Source organism: Rattus norvegicus, chromosome 20 (genome assembly GCF_021556685.1).
Source record: "Rattus norvegicus strain SHRSP/BbbUtx chromosome 20, alternate assembly SHRSP_T2T, whole genome shotgun sequence".
Taxonomy (NCBI): Eukaryota; Metazoa; Chordata; class Mammalia; order Rodentia; family Muridae; genus Rattus; species Rattus norvegicus.
Genome location: NC_141553.1, coordinates 24,925,568 through 24,941,267, shown reverse-complemented (window position 1 = coordinate 24,941,267; position 15,700 = coordinate 24,925,568). Strand labels below are relative to the sequence as shown.

Genomic DNA, 15,700 nt, shown 5'->3' with positions numbered 1-15,700 from the left:
GACTTAAATTTTTCATAGAAAATTTCGAAAAGGGAGTCACCCAGGCATTCTTGTTCCTTCTTGTGCACAACCATCCCTGCCCTTCTTCCCTTCTTGCTATCTCTTTCTTCCTTTCTTCTCTATACATGGACTTTCTCAAATCTACCACTGATACAAATAACTCAGAGGCCTTTTAATATTTTGAAGGTTAGGCTAGCTCTACCTCTCTCTTCAGCTCTGGGCCATCCCTTCCTCTCCATGTTCATTAACGAATCTCCTACATTTTATTTCACCTCCCAGCATCATTCACTTCCTCCCTTTCTTTCTCCTGTCCTCTCTTTTGCCCCCTACTTCCTGCCCAGCTGTTGGCTATCAGTTTGTCATTACAGCCAATGCGATATAATTCCGCATTGCCTCAGGCACGTGAGGACCAATATCCTGCCAGCATTCAGCTCTCTGCCAGTAAAGAATTAACAAATGGATATACAGAGGCACACCTCCACACAAAGTACCCTAACTCTTTTCTATTCATCCAACACCAAGAAGGTAAAGCAGAAATATATAATGTGTTGGTTTGGGGCTATGGTTTTAATCTATGGTTAAAGTTTTTTGGCAGGTAGCCATGGTCGGGGATGCTATCTACTAATTCTGGTCTCACTTCTGAAGGATTTGTCTTGGTTTCTCATTTACTTTTTTTCTTGGAGTGGTGAATATCTTATTCACAAGGGAGTTAGAGCTCTAGAGAGCATGTGGATGAGTAAGTCCCAGGGATAGGAAGATGTTTTACAGTGCATACATTATGGTCATATTTGTTTTCTTGTAGGGTATAACTTTGCATGTGACATTTAAAGCAAGTAAAATATCACCTTCCCCCACCAAAAAAATAATTCCTTCCCCTTGAAGCTTGAAAATTAGTTTTGGGATGGACTTTGGATGTTTTAAGTTATTAAAGTGTGATGATTTCCATTTTTACAAGTCAAGTTACGTTTGAATCTATATTCCCTTGGAAAGAATCAGGTTTCCTGACTTTAAACGTCCAGCAGTGGTGTGCTCACCCCCACAATCTGAATCACCAGAGATAATAACCATTAACTCTGCCCACTGCTACTTCCTTTTTCGCTATCAAAATCTGAGGATGTAAATACACATTATCCATGATAGTGTTGCATTCTTTTGATTTATTCATCACCAATTATCATCAACATAATTGCTGTTGTTTGAGACAGAATCTTCACTCCAGAACCTTCTGCCTTGGCTTTCTGGGCACAGGCATCATAGGTCCGCACCACCATGTCCAGTTGCCTTCCTCAGTTGCTATGCCCTATGGTGATCTAACAGCAGGCACTGCCATGAGTTCTCCACACTGTGGCAAATCATGTTCCCCTTCTGAAATTCAACACAGCTAGGTAGTTCCTGCTGTCCACAAAACAATGTCCACTAATGCTTAGACAATCTGGTTCCAACCTACAGATTACCTATCATTACTTACCAATGTTTACTTATAAGACTATTATTTCTTTTGAGTGTCTGCTAATATCCAGATACTCTTTCAGATGTTGGGTCTTATAGGAGATCACAAACTCACACAGGTTTATTCTTCTTGGTGTTTGGGAGAAGGGGCAGATTAGTTTATGTAGGTGTTTAATCAGAATCAGAGATCCATGTGATAAAAAGATGGAGCTCAGAGCTTGAGAAATATCTCCAAGGAATCTGCACTGACTTGGGCTCAGAAAAGCTTTCATGAGCAAATTAACTCAGAAGGAGCCTTGGTTCTGTGACCTCAGGCCGACTCCAGCCAAGCTTCAATTTGCCAGAAAGGTTTCCTGGGCTTTTGCCCTAGCGTCTTCCTACTCCACCTGATGTTTGGTGAGACTTTGTTACGCATCCCCATTCTTTGCTTTTGTTTTTATGGGATACTCACACTGCAAGACCCTGCTTTCAAAATGCCTTCTTCATCCAGTGCTCCCCCTCTTCCATCCCATGACCCTCTTCCCCTTATCATCTTATGTGGATTAGTGCTACTTGGCATCTACTTTATTGCTGCACATATTTGATTTATTTCTCTGTCTTTATTGTACCCTTTGTATTCCCAGAACATAAAAGAGTGCTCAGAACAGTAAGAACTCAGCACATCCATTGGGTCAAACAATACCTAACAGAAAATTTAAATAATTGTTTTATGGCTGATGTCAAGTTTGTTAGCTTTGAAAGTAAATATTTACAGACCATTCTTTTTTTCTTCTGGACATTACACATGCATCAAGTTCCAATTATAAGGGAGTAAAAATTTCCAATTGCTTTTTAATGAATCAGTGGTTTTAAGCATGGAATGTTTTCCCAAAGGGGAGGAAGATAATTTGATTTGGGGTTATATGTGAAACAGTTCAAGTGGAGCTGCCTGGTGAGAAGAGATATGAGGATGCGTGTTTTCAACATAGATTTAGCATCAGTTCATGACCTCAGTATTTTCACATAAGAAAAGGCTCATCTTACCTGAAAGACATCACACAAGTATGTCCCTTGATCTCTCCAGACAAGAACTTGATAAATGCCATGTATAAATCATGTAGTTCAAACTATGCTATCTCATCACTATTGTTCCCTCAACTGTCACTCAACTGTCTCTGTGTCCTCCCATCATGGTAGAAGGAATTTTAGAAACACCATCCTAACAGAGTTTCCAGGAGAAATTGCTCAAAATGTAAGGTTCTCTTGCTTACAAGGACCAGTAAGATCAGAAAAGAACTTAGTATTCACAAGTGTGCTCATGAACAGGTTCATCGACCCAAAAATGTTACTATACATTTCTGGTAGGCCACCTCACCTGAGCAATGAAAGAGTGAAATCACAAGGTTGCTGATATCATCCATCATGTCTTAGAAAAGCTGTGATGGAAAGGTTTGGATATAAATGGTCCATGAATGGGATACGGAAAGAGCACACACTGAGGTGGATCCAGGAACTATTTCCTGGATGGGGCCCAAGTCGTGTCTTGCATGATGCATCTGCTGATTATGAGCCCTGACTAAGGAATCCTGCTTGGGAGTACATCACAGACATAAAAATTGGTACCTAGATCACTACTTAACTAAGAGCCAGGAAATGCCACGTATCTCTGAAGGCTTGAACACAGCAGACAGCTTTTGGCAAAACTTCTCCCTCATTATACGTGTGGGTAAAACTGCTAATTCTTCCACGGAAGGAAGGTCCGGAGCAATTGGCAAAGTAAATGTGTAATTAGGTCTCTGCAATTTCTTTCTTTTCTGCAATGCAACAACTTCTTCTCTTTCATAATCTTTATAAGTGAATTGCAACACAACAGCACATTTTGAGCACAGGGGGTAAAAAAGCAAAGTAGGCTTTGGAACGCCTGTATTTATCAAGAAAAATAAATCCTTGGCAGGAAAAGAAAAGGAGTTACTTTCAATTCTTCTGTAATTTTTGAAATAAAAGAGATGTAGTTATTTAATTTGATCCATTCCTGTTTGTTTGTAAGACTGTGCTTTAGTCTCAAACAGCTGTGCTACCTAATACATTGATGAGTGACATAGAGGGCTGGGATGTTTATTGATGATAGGGATTTGAAAGAAAACCCATAGTTACTCTCCACTGGATTGTTTAATATGCTGATAAACTTTGCAATTAGCAAGCTCCTGTAATCTACTCAACAAAAGGGAGGTGAGTGCTCTTACCCGTTATGCTCCACAGAGAGGACAGTTCTGCACCACACAAGTAACAGCAAATGATAGTGTGTACACGCAGCATCCCTCCCTTCAAACATGAGGATGGGCTATACTCAGATTACATATTGTTTAAAAAAAGTGCATTTGGTAAAACTTGATACAGATCCTCATTTTAAATAGCCAAGGTAGCTAGAAGCATAACCACGTGTAGAACCCGGGTTTATCGAGCAGATAATGTGAAGATATCTTCAGTGAAAAGCTTGAAGATTCTTAGAAGAACAAAATAGTTTTTTTTATAATTAAAGGTAAAAATTTTATAACCAAATTATAGTCACTGTGATATTTTATTACCTTTAAGATAAATATGACATAATGATATCTGTTTGGGCTAAATTAACATAAGATAATCTAATAAAATAAAATAAGTGCAAATAATACTGTTTTCTAAATCTGAACTGCTGGATAAAGGATTCTTTATATTTGACAATATGATGTGGTCTTAATAATCTTAGTATTTCATATGCTTTTGATACATAATCCTTCTAAAGTTTATTCAAATGAGAGTATCATAGATTCTCAGAGGAGGAAAGGACACAATGGCACACAGAAATGACAGAAGAATACTATACATATGGTACTGGCAAAACAACCTTGGGTTAAAATTAGGGAAAAAAAAACCCATCTGGGTGATCTGCCCACTTTGTGAATCTCAATCAGTTGCTTACCCCAGCAACTGTAAAATGAGAGCAATGTCTGAATTCGTATGATTGTAATAAGGAGTAATCATAAATTTTAAACATAATTTAGGAACTTGCTAAGTATATATTGCTCCCCTAACCCTCAATTTACTTTAAATCATTAATGTCTAAATTATAATAACATTTCTATGATATATGTACAATTAAACCTGAATTTTCATTAATTCCTTGAGAAAATATCCAGTAAGTAGAGTTCAAATTTTTTCTCAACACTGTTGCTCTGCTACATGTATGAGGATGCAAGTTCTCAGTCATCATAAACTTGTGGATCTGTATACAAGGCCTTTAAGGTCTTGTGATAAGTTCTCATTTCAACTGCTAGCCACTAAATGCTTGATCACACACCTAGTTCCAGGACAAATATTATGTGATGTCAACTCTCTGCCTTTGATGCCTTCTTCCTGTCCATCCTCACAAAGCATATAGTCAGTTTGTCTAAAACTTTGGAAGTATAAAGCAAATTAATGTATAATCCAGAATAGTAGAAATATGTAAACGCTGTATGTGACAACCTCTTGTCATAAATACTACAGCCCCTCTGGCATTGTAGATCTCAAGGTTCCTTGTACATAAACCTTTCAAGTATTGCTTTGTTTTTATTCCCTTAGCCTGTCTACCCAGTTCAATATGCCTTTTCCCCTCAATTTGAGGATTTTCTTTTTCATAAAGAGTCCTTCTTGTATCTTTCTTCCTTACTCCCCAGAGTATCATTCAGACTTGACCTATTCCCTACTTTCTGACTCTGGGTAAATCTTACTTATCTTGTCACATTTCATGGGCAGTACCTTGTCACTATTCCATATATTCATATCATATATGACATGGTATGAAGTTTCCAGAGCAAAAGTGACTGCAGTCCTTGTTATCCATATTTATAAGTATTCATGTTAGTAACGTTAGCTCCAAAGGGTATAAATACCTCTTATGGACTCTGCAAGCATCTGCCCTAACATATACATACATACAGACATGCACATAAAAAGAATATAACAAATATGGTGACATACATCTTTAAACTTATTGACAATAAGATAGCTATTTTTATGTATCCTCTACTAGCAAGGGGAACGAGACAGGCCAGATACAACTAATTTTTTGTAGTAACATTAATTTACTACAAAATTAATGATTCTTAAGATTAACATTCTTCTGTTGACAGGTAATCAGTTGGCCCAATTTACAAGGCACCCAGTGGGGGTGGATATACAAGCTTCGTAGTTAACTCATGAACTCATATAAAGTGTCTAATCTTTGCAAAAGCATCTTTGAAGTGTCTGTTATAAAGCAGTATTCTACTTTAGATGACAATTGAGACTATACTTGTAGTCTAGAAACAATAAATTTGTAAAATGATAAAGGTTTAGTTTCAGAAATAATTCCAGAGAAACCTAGAAGCTGAAAGTCTAGCCTCCAAAATTAGGAAGTATTGAATGTTGTGGCTATACTCAAACCATCACACACTCTTCAAAATTTATTCTTTGAAACAAGGTGCTTCTCCTAGATTTTGTGTCAATATGTATTACCATCAAACACATGTTTATAATCCTGGACTCTGTAGGCATATCCAAGAGGACCACAGTTCTAAACTGGGCTACATGGTATGACCCTGTCTCATGAGAAGAGAATGAAGAAGAAAGATGAAGAGGAAGAGAGGAAGGGAATGAGGAAAAAAAGAAAGAGAAGAAAGAAAATTGCATTATTTAGGTTCTCTAGAGGAACAAGAATTGTGTATATATATGTATGTATGTGTATATATATGCATATGTAATGTGTGTGTATGTATATATGTGTGAGAATTTATGAAAGTGGCTTATAGGCTGTGATCTGGCTAGTCCAACAATGTCTGTATCCCACAGAAAAGTCAAGAAACAGATAATTGCTCGGTCCATGAGGCTGGTTATCTCAGGTAGTCTTCAGTGTATTTTGGAATCCCAAAGAAATTGGTTCTAATACCAGCAGAGGAATGCTTCAGCAGCTGGATAGATGAACTTTCCAGCAAGAGTGAGGGCAAGCAGGCAAAATCAAAGACCTTCTTCCTTCCATGTCTTTTTATGTAAGTTGCTACCAGAAGGGGTAGCCAAGATTCATGGTGAGTCTTCACAATAACAAATGAACAAATCTAGAAAAATTTCTCCCAGCATACCCATCACAATATATATTATAATATATAAATTGGCATATATACTAAATTATCAACAGTACATCTACAAGTACTCTGTAAATCTTACTTCGTAGGATTAACAGAAGAACTCAGAGGTGGCTTAGTATTCTATATGTAAGACTCGGGCTCAAAAAACATAACATACAAGTTTCATATTAGCTTGTAGTAGTACCCAATTAAATACTTAAATATATCCCTGTGGTGGCTACATTCCTTCCTACCAGCCCCAACTTCTGGTTTCCCAAACTAAACACACACACACACACACACACACACACACACACACACACACACACACACACACACAGCCTTTATATTTGGATATGCCTAAAACAGGTCAATGACTAAGCTACTTCCTAATCTCTATGTGGCTAATCCACCTCCCTCTGATTTTCCTGAGTTATTACTTACTAAATCCTATAATCCTTCTTTGCTGTCCTGGACCCAGTTGTGCAGCCCTCTTGGACCATTATCCTTGGGTTTCTATTTGGGATGTGTACTCTCTGTCCTGTACCTTCTCCTCCTCCTTCTACTAGCATGGGGGATCTCTCTCCTGGACATCTTAAAAGTCCCGGCTCTGATGCTCTTCCCAGCCGTTGGCGGCCAGCAACTATATTACCAATCCGAACCAACCCAGGACAGGGTCTCTCCAGGTCTTATATGCAGATGAGAGGATTCTCATGCAAACAATTTTGGGGATCAAAAGTAACATAAGAATATGAGCAGCATTAGGCCAAACCCATTACAGTATTCTAGAAATTCAATAGAAGCTGACTTCAAAACTCAAATCCACCAGTAAAAATTTAAGGAGTAGGAATCAGAGAAAGGACTGAAAGAGCTTGAAGGGGCTCAAGATCCCATATGAACAACAATGCCAACCAACCAGAGCTTCCAGGGACTAAGCCACTACCCAAAGACTATACATGGACTGACCCTGGACTCTGACCTCATAGGTAGCAATGAATAGTCTAGTAAGAGCACCAGTGGAAGGGGAAGCCCTTGGTCCTGCCAAGACTGAACCCCCAGTGAACCTGATTGTTGGGGGGAAGGCAGTAATGGGGAGAGGGGAGGGGAACACCCATATAGATGGGAAGGGGAGGGGTTAGGGGTATGTTGGCCCGGAACCTGAGAAAGGGAATAACAATTGAGATGTAAATAAGAAATAGCCAATTTAATAAAGATGGAAGAAATAAAACTCATTATTTTGTACAACAAGCAAATGCTGAATGAAAATGTCCCCCATACTCTTATATATTTCTATTCCTGGTCAGCAGTTGGTCAGCAATGCCAGTTGGTGGAGGATTAGGAGGTGCGGCCTTTTTGAAGCCTCATGGTTGTTGTCTCAACAGGTAAGGTCTCAGCTTCTGCTCCAGCACTATAGCTTCCTGCTATAGTGGTCATGGACCAACCCTCTGAAACTCTAAGCAAAGCCCCATAACCTCTTCCACAAGTTACCTTCATCATGATATCTCCTCAAAAAGTAACTGAAACTTACAGTAATGTTTAAAAAGGCTTAAATTGTCTGATCACACTTTCCTTAGGTGGTTGAAACTGGAAATTTTTGGTTTGCCTTATTAGTAAAACAATGGTATTTTAGCTTCTGATAAAGATGAAGAGGCACTTATGGCTTTTTTCAAATCTACATTTGAAAAAGTTTTCTGAGAAAAATTATATGAATCAGATTATTCTTTCCTGTTTTGTTTTCTCAAGACTCTGGCTCTGACATCTGCTGTGTAGGTCAGGTGGTGGGATATACTAGGGTGGTGAATAGAGGATTATGAAACAGACATGGAAGTTCATGTTGAACAAGTACCATTATAGTGAAGGCAAAATTGGATAAGAGAATCATAGAAAGTAAAGTACACCATTTTATTGTAAACACTTCAGAGGGTGGTAATTTGAAAGAAAGGCCCATAGCAATTTATTCAGCAAGGTAGAAGAGGGCTTTGACAACTGTGGTTAAACTTGTATTCCAACAGATGAGTTCTGGTTAATTAGATCATTGGGAAAAGTAGATTTCAAACAGAGATCTGCAGAAATACTAAGGTCTGTCTCAAAACCTGAGATAAGGGTGCAACATGGTACTCAAAGCAGAAAGAAAATCAATGTTGTGGACTGTGCTATCCAGATAGCAGCATTTGGGCTGTTAATTAAGGTGCAAGCTCTGTTGAGTACATGGTCTTGAAATCAACAACTGGGCAAGGGATGTGAAACAATTAGAATAAGTCTGAAGGCAATGCCAGGCTTAGGTAGCCTGCCAGAGGACGTGTAAGGTGAAGATGGCCCAGTCCTTATCCTCTGCTCTCTCATTAGTCATTGCTTACAGGCAGTTCTTGGAGGAGTGCCAACCTGTGTGAGGACACAGGCTTTAGTGGAAGCAGTGAGTCCCAGAAAGGCCTGGCAAATGAAATCTATGACCAGCACTTCAGCTAGAAGAGTGTTCTGAGCAGAGCATTCCCATGTTCCTGACATTATGACTGAAGATGAGGTCTGTAGAATAAGCTCCCAATCTCATCACTTCAAAACATTTGGACCACTTTTCGTCTGTGTATATATACACACGTCTGTGCATGTGTGTATGGATGTGTGATGGGAGTTCTCATGCACACTATAATGCATATAATAGCATTCCTAAAAATCTACTTGCTAAATGCAAATAATAAAATACCCCCTAAGTTACTATAATTAAAATTTTCTCAAGCATTGAAAATTCTTTGGAGAAGATAAAATTGTTCCCATTGAGGGCAAGATATTTCTAATTGAAACTAGATCAGTCTCTTATACAATATATCCTGACCAAAGCTTCCTGTCTCCTCATCCTAGCGCTCATTCTCCACCACCCATCCACTATCACCTCTGTTTCTTTTCAAGGATGTGTGAGAACCAGACCATGCTTAACTTTATAGCTCTATAGATGAGTTTGACCATATTCTATGAACCAGAGTGACCCAATAAAGAGTCTTTTAGTACAGAGGTTGTAAGTCCCAATTTGTATTAAATGTCTCTGAGTCACTGTGGAGTAGGAATGGGCTGAAAAAGAGCCAGGGTGGAAGCAAGAACAGTGAGGTATAAACTGTTTCAGTCAATAAAATCTGGGACTTATAATGGCTCTAACTGAACCTCCTATGACAGTTCTAGTAGAAACACAGATGGTTTGTCAGATATCTGAGTAGCAATATGAGGGTCTGACAGGAAGGAGAGGAGATGTCAAAGATGATGCTTCAAGGTTTTCTCTGCGTAAATGGTCAGATAGTGGTGCTGTTTGCAGCTGAGTGGAGCTTGAGAGGATAACCAGATGTCCAAGGGGAGGAGCTGGCTGAGTTTTCTAAAACGTATACTTGACCATCTTAACGAAACTTTTTACATGAAATTTAGAATGTTCTCAGTCCTCAAAGAGGCTTCAGTCACAACTGGTTACTTTCCTACCCTAGGTAGAATTTCTTTCCAGACTTCTGATTTGAAGTTTGCCATAAATGGTGAACTTAACAGATATTTAAATATTTACCTTTATTCTATCAATGTTAATTTTCAAATTTGTATAGTACCTATGAACATATATAACTTGAATGTGAAAATAAAGGAGAAGGTACAGAGATCAGAGCATTTGAACTTTATTTCCATATTTGGATTCATTCAATATATTGTATTTAGTTATTAGCACTTGGAGGAAGCACCAGCCACACCTTTCACTAAGAGTCCTGTAGGCCACTACTAAATCTTGGAAACTTGTCAAAGATTCCCCATGCCCAATACACTGCTTTAAGTAGTAAAGTAGTTATTCCTTCCCTTTCCCAAAAATGAAATTATAATATGAACAAGATTCTGGCAAGCACAGGAAAGAAAGACAGTTAAATTAAAATCATTAGTCATATAGAAAAGTAGAAGTGCTTGGCTTTTGGAGAGTACCAGAGTTGGCAGCCAAGGAGCCGGGTGCTTCAGGCATCATTGAAGGCTCATCTCTGACAGCAGGACCTTGGAGGTCAAGGCCAACAAGTCAGTGCTCTGGCCAAACGTACTTCTAGCCATACACAGAAGATGGTACTTGCTTAACTATTTCCCAGGTGTCCCCATTAACACATATTTCATTTTACACCTCTTATTCTCAGCTTTCCTGAAATATTCAGTTTCTTTGACAGTATCATTCGCAATATCAAGGAGTATAACTTAATTTAAAGTTCACAATTTTATTTTAGCATATGTACAGCATATACAAATACAATCATACATACAAATCAACAATTTCTAGGTTATTATAAAATATTCTGTGACATTTTCTATAAGAGTTTAATCAGCATAAATCAATAGGCCATGTCAAAAATCTACTCAAGATCTGTAGCATGAAACAATTGTACCAGCTATGATAGGGCATGTCTGTCAGTAAACTAATTAACATGTAAGCATGAGTAATTTGGATCAACACAGAGATAACAAGATCCATAGAATTCTCTGTCTAGCCAGGTTAGTGGATTTTGTGAGTTCCAGATTTAGAGACACACCATGTTTCAGAAAATACAGTAGAGAGTATGTGATTGAATGATGACTTTATCAATAAAAAACACCTGACCTCTACCCCCATACACATATGTGCACATGTGACCAGCCAGCGTAATCTGTAAGTTCCAGAATGAGTGATATACCATGTCTCAGAAAACACAGTAGAGAATAAGTGAGTGATTGAATGATGGATGTATCAGGAAAAACACCTGACCTCTACCCCATAGGCATGTGCACACATGTGATCATGCACACACACACACACACACACACACACACACACGTACATACATAGTAAGCAAAAGAAATCATCTACTCTTAATTAGTATGTGCTAAATGTAAACATGTTCCAAAAATAAATGGCCAAATTGTGCAATTTATAATCAGGAAAAGAAGGAAGCCACACTTTTAAAAGGTAAGGGGTAGGTGAATACAAGTCTTTTATTTGTGGTGAACACTCCCCCATGAACAGACAACCATAGACTTCTCTTATTTAAATTAGGCATCATTATAAATCCAGTTATGTGGCATGTTGAGAGCACCAAAATTCCCACTGTTGCTGAAGATTTACTTGGGAATTTTATCATCCATACATATCCCAACTTTATTATCATTTAACCAGTTCTCACTGAAATGGGTCTGATTGATGCCTTTGTGATGCTTGATGATCAGACTTAATACAGTCTGTGACAGTTTCTGTGTTCATATCCTGTCACATCTAGACTTTCTAATAATAGATATCATTGTCTTCATCTTTGTAAACCATGTCTACAGGAGATCCATGATAATTCACTCATCATCCTCTTTATTGGGACCGGTTATGGTGGATCTGTATTTCTAAAATCTTGAAGAGAATGAACTGGTTAAGAAAAAGAGGCAATAATATTTTTCTCTCTAAAAATATGGTATTTTTATGTGTATTTGTGTGGCCCTGTGTGTGTATGCCTTGTTCCAGAGGAGAACTTGGATTCCCTGGGGAGAGAGATGTAGGTGATTGCGATCTGCCATTTGGGTGCTGGGGATCAAACTGCAGACTTTGCAAGAACAGCAGATTGCTCTAAGCCACTTACCCATGACTTCGGCCCCAGCAATGTGTTCTGCTGTGTATAGCATACATAATCTTTCCTCAACATCCACACACGGTAATGAGTTAAGAACAAGAGCAATGGGTTTGCTTCAAGTTTCTCTCCATTTAGTTTGATGTTGTCTACAGGTTTGCTGTATAGATATGGGCCTTGAATTCCTGATCTTTCCAAGACTTTTACCATAAGGACTGTTGAATTTTGTCAAATGCTTTCTCAGCATCTAATGAGATGATCATGTGTTTTTTTTTTCCTTTGAGTTTGTTTATATAGTGGATTACCTGCATCCATGGAATGAGACCCACTTGATCAAAATAGGTGATTGTTTTGATGTGTTCTTGGATTTGATTTGTGAGAATTGTGTTCAGTACTTTTGCATAGATATTCAAGGCTGCCCACTCTCTCCAGACCTATTGAGTATAGTACATGAAGTCTTAGCCAAAGCAATTGAACAACAAAAGGAGTTCAAAAGGATACGAATTGGAAAGGAAGAAGTAAAAATATCACTATTTTCAGATGCTGTGATAGTATAATTAAGTGACCCCCAAAATTCTACCAGAGAACTCCTAAACCTGATAAATAACTTCAGCAAAGTAACTGGATATAAAGTTAATTCAGGCAAATTAGTAGCCTTCCTTTACTCAAAGGCTGAGAAAGAAATTAGGGAAACAACGTTCAGAACAGTCACAAATAATATAATATACGTGGTGTGACTCTAACCAAGCAAGTGAAAGATCTATATGACAAGAACTTCGAGTCAAAGAAGAAAGAAATCGAAGATCTCAGAAGATGGAAAGATCTCCTATGCTCATGGATTGGCAGGATTCATATAGAAAAAATGGTCATTTTGCCAAAAGCAATCTACAGATTCAATAGCATCCCCATCAGAATTTCAACTCAATTCTTCATAGAGTTAGAGAGAGCAATTTGCAAATTCATTTGGAATAACAAAAAACTCAACACAGGGAAGACTATTCTCAATGATAAAAGAAGAATCATCCCTAACCTCCAGCTGTATTACAGAGTGATAATAATAAAAAACCATATGGTTTTTGTCTGTCCGTATGTACAGAGACAGGCAGGTAGATCAATGGAATAGAATTGAAGACTCAGAATTAAACCCACACACCTGTCTTCACTTGATCTTTGACAAAGGAGCTAAGACTGTCCAGGGGAGAAAAGACAGCATTTTCAACAAATTGTGCTGGTTCAATTGGCAGTCAGCATGTAGAAGAATGCAAAGTGATCCATTCTTATTGCGTGGTACAAAGCTCAAGTCCAAGTGGATCAAGGACCTCTACATAAGACCAGGCACATTGAAACTAGTAGAAGAGAAAGTGTTGAAGAGCTTTGACACATGGGCACAGGGGGAAATTTTCCTGAACAGAACAGCAATGGTTTACTCTCTAAGATCAACATTCAATAAATGGGACCTCATAAAATTGCAACAGGACAAACCATCAACCAACAGGTTGGAAAAAGATCTTTACCAATCATACATCTGATAAAGGGTTAATGTCCAATATATAAAAAGAACTCTAGAAGTTAGACCCCAGAGAATCAAGTAACCCTATTAAGAAATGGGATACAGAGCTAAACAAAGAAATCTTAACCGAGGAATATGAAATGGCCAAGACGCACTTAAAGAAATGTTAAACATCCTTAGTCATCAGGGAAATGCAAATCAAAACAACCCTGAGATTCTACCTCACACCAGTCAGAATGGCTAAGATCAAAAAGAGCAGATGCTGGCAAGGATGTGAAGGAAGAGGAACTTTCCTCCATTGTTGGTGTGATTGAAAGCTGGTACAACCACTCTGGAAATCAGTCTGGTGGTTCCTCAGAAAATTGGACATAGCACTACCTGAGGTCCCAGCTATACCACTCCTGGGCATATACCCAAAAGATTCTCTAACATATAACAAGGACACATGTTCCACTTTGTTCATTTATAATAGCCAGAAGCTGGAAAGAACCCAGAAATCCTTCAACAGAGGAATGGATACAGAAAATGTGGTACATCTACACAATGGAGTACTACTCAGGAATTAAAAACAATGACTTCATGAAATTCTTAGGCAAATGGATGGAAGTAGAAAATATCATCCTGAGTGAGGTAACACAGTAACAAAAGAACACACATGGTATGTACTCAGTGATAAGTGGATATTAGCCCAAAAGCTCAGATTACACAAGATACAATCCACAGACCCCATGAAGCCCAAGGAGGAAGATCAAAGTATGGATGCTTCAGTACTTCTTAGAAGGGGGAACAAAATACTCACAGGAGGAAGAACAGAGACAAAGTATGGAGCAGAGACGAAGGAAAATGTAACCAGAGACTGACATACTTAGGAATCTGTCCCATATAAAGTTACCAAACACAGACACTATTGTGGATGCCAAGAAATGCATGCTAACAGGAGCCTGATATATCTGTCTCTTGAGAGGCTCTGTCAGAGAGTGACAAATACAGAGGTGGATGCTTGCAGCCAACTGTTGGACTGAGCACCAAGACCCCTAATGGAGGAAGCAGAGAAAGGACTGAGTAGTTTAAGGGGTTTGCAACCAAAATAAGAAGAACAATATAAACTAACCAGACCCACACCCCCCAGCCTCAAGCTCCCAGACACTAAGTCACCAACCAAAGAGTACACATGGAGCCACCCATGACTCCAGCCGCATATATAGCAGAGGATGGCCTTGTTGGGCATCAATGGGAGGTGAGGCCCTTGATTCTGTGAATGCTAGACGTCCCAGTGTAGGGGGGGTGCCAGGGTGGAAAGGCAGGAGGGATTAGTGGGTGGATGGGAGCACCCTCCTAGAATTAGGGGGAGTGGGGATGGGATAGTAGGTTTCCAGAGAAGTAACCATGAAAGGGAATTACGTTTTAAATGTAAATAAAAATGTCCAAAAAAGGACAAGATCAATGGAAAACTATTTTTCTCTTAAAAGCGTAGTTTTGATGACCAAGTCATTAGAAAAATTTGCAAGTACTAAGTAGGCATAAAAGTTATTTTACAAACAGAAAAATGGTTTCAGAATTTGTTTAGTGTTTAAATTGGAAAGCTTAGAAAGATATTTATTAAATACAACCTGATATCCTGACACACACACACACACACACACACACACACACACACACACACACACACACACACATACACACACACCTCTTAGCCAATGGTGTCTTTAATTACTTCTTTCTTTTTGTACCCAGAGTCCTTAAGCCCTAGGCTCTTAGCAAATTTCTAGTATAAAACACACCATTCATTACAGGCCTTCTTTCCAAACTTGATCTCTCAGTCCATTCAACTTGTATTGCTGTAGCTTCCCAATGTTGCTAACAACTGTATTTTCTTTCCTCTCCCCTGTCCCTGATAGATATTAGGTTTGGGATAAGGTATCCTCAGCTCTCATTCACCTGTATCAACCTCCAGTTTACTCTCTGAGATCATTGCTGTTGTAAAAGAGATGGCAGGAACCCCTCTGTGGCTGAGTCTGTAATTCTGACTCGCAAAAAGAAGTTTATAATATTAATTA

At 38.6% G+C, this 15,700-nt stretch overlaps 1 protein-coding gene across 3 annotated transcripts in view; it reads left to right on the top strand.

Moving 5' to 3' along the window:
• Ctnna3 (catenin alpha 3) overlaps positions 1-15,700 on the top strand; it is a 1,520,222-nt gene that overhangs the window by 980,990 nt on the left and 523,532 nt on the right.